General features: G+C 45.8%; 1 long non-coding RNA gene across 1 annotated transcript; it reads right to left on the bottom strand.

The window, feature by feature from the left end:
* Window positions 1-4963: 4963 nt before the first annotated feature.
* LOC307075958 lies at window positions 4964-7293 on the bottom strand. Its single transcript, XR_013811877.1, has 3 exons — window positions 7020-7293; window positions 5895-6433; window positions 4964-5668 (listed from the first exon to the last, which is right to left on the bottom strand). It is a non-coding gene; the product is annotated as an uncharacterized lncRNA (long non-coding RNA).
* Between the last annotated feature and the right edge of the window lie 699 nt (window positions 7294-7992).

Here is a 7992-nt window from a genome sequence, read left to right as displayed (position 1 = left end):
TATCTAACCCCCCTGTATCTGGTCCTGGTACCTCCCCCCCCCAGATGAAGACTATCTAACCCCCCTGTATCTGGTCCTGGTACCTCCCCCCCCCCCAGATGAAGACTATCTAACCCCCCTGTATCTGGTCCTGGTACCTCCCCCCCCCCAGATGAAGACTATCTAACCCCCCTGTATCTGGTCCTGGTACCTCCCCCCCAGATGAAGACTATCTAACCCCCCTGTATCTGGTCCTGGTACCTCCCCCCCAGATGAAGACTATCTAACCCCCCTGTATCTGGTCCTGGTACCTCCCCCCCCCCAGATGAAGACTATCTAACCCCCCTGTATCTGGTCCTGGTACCTCCCTCCAGATGAAGACTATCTAACCCCCCTGTATCTGGTCCTGGTACCTCCCTCCAGATGAAGACTATCTAACCCCCCTGTATCTGGTCCTGGTACCTCCCTCCAGATGAAGACTATCTAACCCCCCTGTATCTGGTCCTGGTACCTCCCCTCCCCCAGATGAAGACTATCTAACCCCCCTGTATCTGGTCCTGGTACCTCCCTCCAGATGAAGACTATCTAACCCCCCTGTATCTGGTCCTGGTACCTCCCCCCCCCAGATGAAGACTATCTAACCCCCCTGTATCTGGTCCTGGTACCTCCCTCCAGATGAAGACTATCTAACCCCCCTGTATCTGGTCCTGGTACCTCCCCCCCCCAGATGAAGACTATCTAACCCCCCTGTATCTGGTCCTGGTCCTGGGGGGTCTCCCCAGCTCCCTGAGGTCCAGCCCGGTGCAGTCCTCCTGCTCCTTGGTGCTGATTGGTTTACGTTGAAGGTGAACAGGAAGTGACACGCCCCCGTTACCATGGCGCCCCAGGAGGGCACGAAGGAGGCGGGGCCAAAGTCAGGGCCCCCATTCATCCTGCTCCAGCTTGGAGGATGAGAGAGAGAGAGAGAGAGAGAGAGAGAGAGACCGGGTCAGAGCAGGTAGAGGGGAAATAGAAAATATCAACTCATCAGGTTCAAATGTGCTCATGGCTCTTAAAGGGGATGGGAGACGGCGCTCTCATTGGTTTATTGCACGTTAGGCCCAAACCACACCTACGGGAAATTAGGCTACTTCAGGGCAACCCTTTTTAGATTTGCGTCGGGCGCAAGACTAATGTATCCACCATTATAATAGCAACAGAGGCAGAGCCCCGCCCACAAAGCTACTTCCGTTTTGCGCTTCTCACTTGCGTTTCAAACCGCTAAAATAGGGCTCTAGGAGTCTATCAGCGGTGTTCTGAACAAGCAGGAAGCTTTTCTGACAGTTTTTCTCAATTGTTTAAACACGTTTTCTGAAACTATAGCTCAATTTCTCAAAACGCTAAGGACAAATCTGAAAAGAGTTTACCATTTTGTCAAAACTCCACAAATCTCTTTCAAAATGAACCACAGCACTCAATACCATGTTTTCTCATCTCAAAACAGATTTTTTTTCCACCAAAACGAGAAACACAATGATCATATGAATATCTATTAGAGAGCATCAATTAAACACTTGTGTGATACATTTAAAACACTTCCATCAAAATACTGTTTACCTTTGTTTTGACTTTATGAGGCCATGTTACATATTCAAATGTATACAATTGTTTAGAAAAAACGTCTTTTTTAAAGTTGCAATTATGTGGTACATACAGTATAAATATTCTTGCCATATTTTAATACAATACTGTGAATATATCACATCAATATTGCATTGACACAATTGTATCTCGATAGGATACAATGCATATTTGTCTATCCAATGAGCTTCAATGGGCTAAACTCACAATCCCACAGAGTCATGCTGTACACCTATAGTTGATACTGCAACATTGTTGGAGTTCTGAAAATACACCAATGTTACCAATTTTGGCAAAACTCACAGTACAGTAATTGCACTGATAAGTAAAATGAAAAACACTACAGTAAGAGAATGTTTTTTCAGGGGATTTAATGATTAAATCAGTGCACAAGTTCAAAAATGTAACTTATTTGTTACTGTAATACAGTTAAATGTTCAGCTGAACTGACTGCAAAAAAAGCTTCCCTTAGGCCAAAAAAAATAGAAAGATTATAAATGAGGTGAAGGTGAAACAGATCTATATGTGTTCGATTTCTGCTCATTTCTAAACTGTAAAGACTGCGTTGTGTATTTCTCCCTCGTAGTAGTAATTCTTGAAGTGGAATCAAATCAACTTGCCAGGTTTGGTCAGAGGGTTGAATAGCAGGTTTATTGGAGGATGTAATACAGCACAGGTACAGATTTAGGTGGGATAGTCTCAGTGTAGGAGGAGAGGAACAGTCTCCAGACGTGCTCCTTGGCTGTCGATCCCTCTTCTCACCGAACCAAAGGTTTGAGGCCAGTATTATAGGAAAGAAAGCGTGAATAACAAAATAACAGTGTCTCCCTTGATAAGGTATATGGCGGCCCTGGCTATGTCCCAGACGACCGGGTTGGTTCGTCCTTGTTGGGACATCACAAATGATGGAATGGAATGTTGGAAATAACGCCTCGTACAGTAGGAGAGGCACTGGCCTGGTCCTAGACTAAGAGATGTGAACACAGAGAGGCATTAAAATACACCAACATTATACATTCCTCCCTCTCCATCATATTAAACGTAGTTTAAAGATCACCCTTTAAAATGACAATTCAGTGGATCTACTGGTAAGAAATTAACAATTATCTAAATCAACAAAATGAAGCATAAAAGGCAATAGCAAACATAAAAAAGTATACTCATCAACCACAAGTAAACCAGGTGTAGGCTAATTAAAAAATAAAAAACTCATTAGGTTACTCATGATTAAACCAAAACAGATTTTAAATTGTAAAATAAAGGAAATGGACTGTCCAGACACCTCCCTCTGCTGGGCGGTGAAGCTCCACCTTTCTCTGACAGCTCTCTCTGTCCCCAGCAGAAAAGTGGTTCTGTTAGTCTAACAACATTAAAGGGCCCAGAGGAAGGCTTAGCCTTAGAAACGTTGGGGAGTTTGGGGCACCAGACCTTGGGACGGGGTGGGCTCTCTAACACAGCTACCCTGAGGGGGGGCAACAAGATCGGGTCAGTCCCCGGGGGGGTCGGTTGGGGGGTCGGTCATCCGGTGAAACACACAGGGAGATAACTCGATGACCACATAGAGCATAATAACGGAAAGGACAAACGGCAGAGCCATTTGGACTATCTGAGAAAACATAGAGCCACCCAACCCGCTGAGCCATCCCACACATGTAAATCAGTCTGTATCCCACCTCCATCCTGATCAGGCCAGAGCAGCTCATCTCCAACACAGCAGAGCTCACCTGAGGCCTCTTCTATGCCCTCACACATGACTCAAGGGTTCTGCCAGTTGAGTTTGAACAGGAGAGAAGTGAGCGAGACCAATTGGTAATTGGGTGTCTCACCCTCCCCCCCCTCCCCAAGCCCCCCTCACGCACCCTTCATGTGTGTGTGTGTGTGTGTGTGTGTGTCTCAACCTCACCCCCCCTCCCCCTTAGCCCCCCCCAACTCCCACTCAGAGACACTGAGGCCCCACCGACCCCCGAGGACCCTACCCAGCACCCTTCGTGTGTGTGTGTGTGTGTCTACAACCGACAGAGAGACGCTGAGGACCCCCCCCGCCTCCATACCCAGACCCCCGGGAGGAGGTCCTCCTGGGTGAAGGAGGACCAGAAGGTGTGGAGGTGTGTCAGTGTGTCTGAGGACCCTCCTCCACCTGGGGACACTCTGTAGAAGGACAGAGAGCCAGCAGGCCGGTCCAGATACACTCCTACTCTGGTGGAGCCAGCGGGGGGGAGAGGGAGGGCTGTTACTGTACCGTTGTACCGGACAGAGTAACGACCATCAGAACAATAAAGACACCAGGACTTGTTGTTCCATCCAAGCCCGCTGTCACGACCCGTTCCTCTCCTTGTGATTCCTCTGTATGTCAGTCCTATACCAACACCTCCTTCCCACTCTACCTCCCAGTAACAGCGGCCAGTCAGAGCCTCTCTACCCAACACCTGGGGCCAGGAGTCAAATCTCTCTGGGTGATCCGGATACGACTGGTCCTCTCCGGCCCCCGTCACCTTCCTGTTGTCCTCAGACAGAGAGAGGTCTCTGTGGGCCGTGTTGGGGTCCAGGGTGAGTTCACAGGCATCTGAGGGAGAACCAGACATGATGAGCTGCTGAACCGCTCTTCATCCTCATCATCATCACTGGTACTGTTCTCCTGAACATGACATGTGAGGGGGGGGGGGGGGTCATGTGATGTTATAGTAACGCTATTGCTTCAGACTCCGCCTTCACCCCCCCCCCTCCCCCGAGCCCAGACCCTCCCCTCAGCACCCTTTGCGTGTGTGTGTGTGTGTGTGTGTGTGTGTGTGTGTGTGTGTGGACCCTCAGCCCCATCTCCCCCCCCCCTCCCCCGAGCCCAGATGTTATCTTCATGATGATTGGACAGTATTAATATATGGAAGATACATGATGTCAGCCATCATCCTCATTCCCAGTAGGATCTGATCTCACTTCCTGCTGTGTGGATGGACTTTCCATCTCAGTAGTGAGTGTGTGATGTGATGAATCAAACAGACACTTACACTTCTTTAGAGCTGGTTTCAGCCTCCACACTCCACCGTGCTCCACACTGGGGGGGAAACAAAGTGAGAGCAGCATGTTGAAACATTCACCTTCATCATCGGCCGTCTCATAACGTTTAGATGGTGGGCCAAGGGGAGATTACGTGTATTCAGACGATCCCCACCGAGGGAGGACGTAATTTTCTGTGTACAACATCTTCATTTTTCAACAAATTAAACAAAAATTGTTGGCACTCTTACCTCTTGCACATTTTTTGTTTATCGGTAACTTTGTCTGAGTTACTGGTTCCGGCAAACTGAGCGGGCAGCTATGCTCGGGGTCCGACATGTATGATGTCATTGTAGTTATTGTCCAATGACAAGCCTCGAAATTTCCCGGGGGTTTAAGTTTTTTCTTTGTTTGCTGGCGGTTACCAGGGATATTTTGTTTAACTGCTGTCAGTACCGGCATCGGAGTACAGTTCTTTCCACCTGTCAATCCGACAAAAATGACTTCGCAATTAGCCACACTACATTTCTCTTGTTGAAACTACGTTAGCTAGCAAACAATGGAGTGCTGTATGCATGTTTCGGAAAAAGATGGTCCTGTAACCCCGTTTACAGACACAGGATGGAGGAAATTTATTGCTGCCTTGTTTCTCTGGAAAGACCTTGGTACCAGAGAGAGTACTGTGGCAGAAGAGGCAGTGCTGAGATTTAATCTTAGAACCCAGGTTTGTCGTCATACTATATAGTAGTTATATGGCTGGCTTTGGCTTGCCAAGAGACTGAAAATGGAAATTAACTTTGACTATATATCTTTTTATTTATTATGTGTGCTTTCATTATCTGTCCTTTCAAATAAGTTAACTGTGAACCTCAAACTTCAGGAACCTGCTGCTATTCCAGCTAACTGTGGCTACCACAGAGACTGCTACAGCCACTTCACCAACATCACAAACATAAAACGAGCCCAGAGAAGATTTGAAAAGGCGCCTTTATTTTACAAGGAGGCAGAAAAAGAGGGTAGGTGTCCAATAAGAAAAGAATAGTCATGTCAATGTGAATCTTGAACTTCAGCTGTGAATCTGTGAATAAAAACAATATGAAAACACAATTACATTATGCAAATTACATTTGAGAACCAAACTTTGTAACTCGTATGAGAACTAGGAACAAGTTTCTCTCCATCCCCAGAGTTCTGCAAGGCAGTGGAGGCTTTCACATGTGACCTGTATGATCAGGAGTGTATGGATGTTAACAAGGCAAGAGTTAAGCTGTTCAAGTCAGGAAAGTGCTCTGAGAGAGACTTACCTCCAAACAAAGACTGCTTGGACAAGCACATCCAGCGTGCTAACTATCAGGCTGCAGTCCACAGAAGGAGCCTTGACTGTAGGCCTGATATTCCTGCCCCTGAATGTCATGGCTGGAAGATGGCAGGAGAATTCTTAGAAGTGGACTGGATGACCCTTCCCCCAGCTCCAGAGGCAATCCTTGAACTGGTGCACTGCTCTTGTAAAAAAACAAACTGTGTTAAGGGCAGGTGCACTTGCAAAATGCATGAGCTGCCATGTACAAACCTGTGCCAATGCACAAACTGTGGCAATAGGTCATTTGAAGATGACTAGTGGTTCCAGGGCCAGCATGAGAGGCTAACACCCTTCATCAACCAGTGCCGTGTTCAAGAACACATGGTGAAAACAAGAGTACTGTTCATGTTAATGTTATTTGTTTCTGTAAATATGTTACCAAGCATTCTGATTTATTAACAGTTAGATATTAGAATAAAAGTTAACTCACCAACAGTGTATGGTTTGAGCACCATTTCTCATTGTCTGCCATGGGAGTATCACCTAGTGGGAATATTGTTACTCCATTAGTTGAATTCATCTTTCACATAATTGATATGGCACGAAGCTGGTTTAAATACAATTTAAACTTAGACAGAAAGGTCCATTTTTATCTAATGAATCAATACATTATTAGCCTAACTATTAAAACATGCCATTATGCTCAACAACATTTCAGGGGGGTTTACTTCACTGTTTGAAATTTGCTGACTGGGGTATACCACAGAGAACCATGTCTTTAGATCATTTAAATTCCTTCTGTTATCCCTCTCTCTGGGTATAACGGCAACACCAATATAATAACCAGTAACGTTACTTATACTCACACACTTATACTGAGTGCGTGGCTTAACAAGCTCTTAATGACGCTGGCCAGCTGCCAAATTGCCACAGCTTAACCTCCAACAATTTGGGTTATTCACATCGTGTGACATGAATAATGTTAATATAAACTCGATGAGAATAGTCAGTGATATTGAAATATAGATTCAGGTCTCCTACGCTTCACGCGTGAAGCTCACGCCGCCTCGCAAAGGTTATACAAATAACTAGCACATAGCTAGCATTTTCCAACAACATTAATACTTACCCACACACGTGTAAGCTTCTTATTTAGCTTATAATATTTCGTGATGTGTCCACCAGGTAAATGTTTAGATCAACAGCTGTTCCTAGCATCTCCGTCTGATTGGTTTAATAACATCACGTGATTTGTAGCGCTGCGTGCCATTGGTTCCACTGACATAGTAGGCTGCCGCGTTTGCCTGAAAATTTAACGAACTTTAAACTATGATTATGAAAAAATGTGCAAGAATTACGAGTGCCAACAAGGAAAATCTGATTGAGAAAAAAATAAACTTTAAAACTTCAAAGATCCAGGTTCTCCCTCCATGGGGATCATTATTTTCAAAAACTAAAGCTGATACGGCGTCTCGGCCCACCGTCTATATAGTACCAGGCTCAAACAGAGTGACACACAAACACACACACACTTTTAAGGAGTTTTTGTGCGGCGTGCTTGTTGTTTTGTTTCCGGTGTAGCTAGATCCGGTATGGTTTTGGAGTTTTTCTTAAGTGACTAGTTGTTGCTAGACAGCAGGTGAAAAAACGACAATGTTTGCCAAACCAAAAGAGCGTTAATCGCGCGATAAAAAAATTAACGCCGTTAAAATTGGTTTGCGTTAACGCCGTTAATAACGCGTTAAACTGACAGCACTACTTATTACATAATGAAGAAATTGTGGTTATTCAATATTGGGTCTAAAATGTGTAACTACATGAAAGTTGTTGTGAAGGGGCGGCAGTAGCTCAGGAGGACGAGCGGGTTGCCTGGTAACCTGGAGGTTGCTGGTTCAATCCCCAGCTCCTGATAGCTGAGTGTTGAGGTGTGCTTGAGCAAGGCACCTGACCCTAACTGCTCCCGACGAGCTGGCTGACTCCGCCGTCGGTGTGTGTGTGTGTGTGTGTGTGTGTGTGTGTGAATGATCAATGTGAGGCAATATTGTAAAGCACTTTGGGTTGCCAATGGTTAGGAAAGCACTTTATAAACACAGTCAATTTGC

This window comes from Pollachius pollachius, assembly GCF_949987615.1.
Source record: "Pollachius pollachius genome assembly, chromosome: 5".
In the NCBI taxonomy this organism is placed as follows: domain Eukaryota; kingdom Metazoa; phylum Chordata; class Actinopteri; order Gadiformes; family Gadidae; genus Pollachius; species Pollachius pollachius.
Note: the sequence above shows the minus strand (reverse complement) of the source record. Positions and strands in the feature narration are given on the sequence as shown.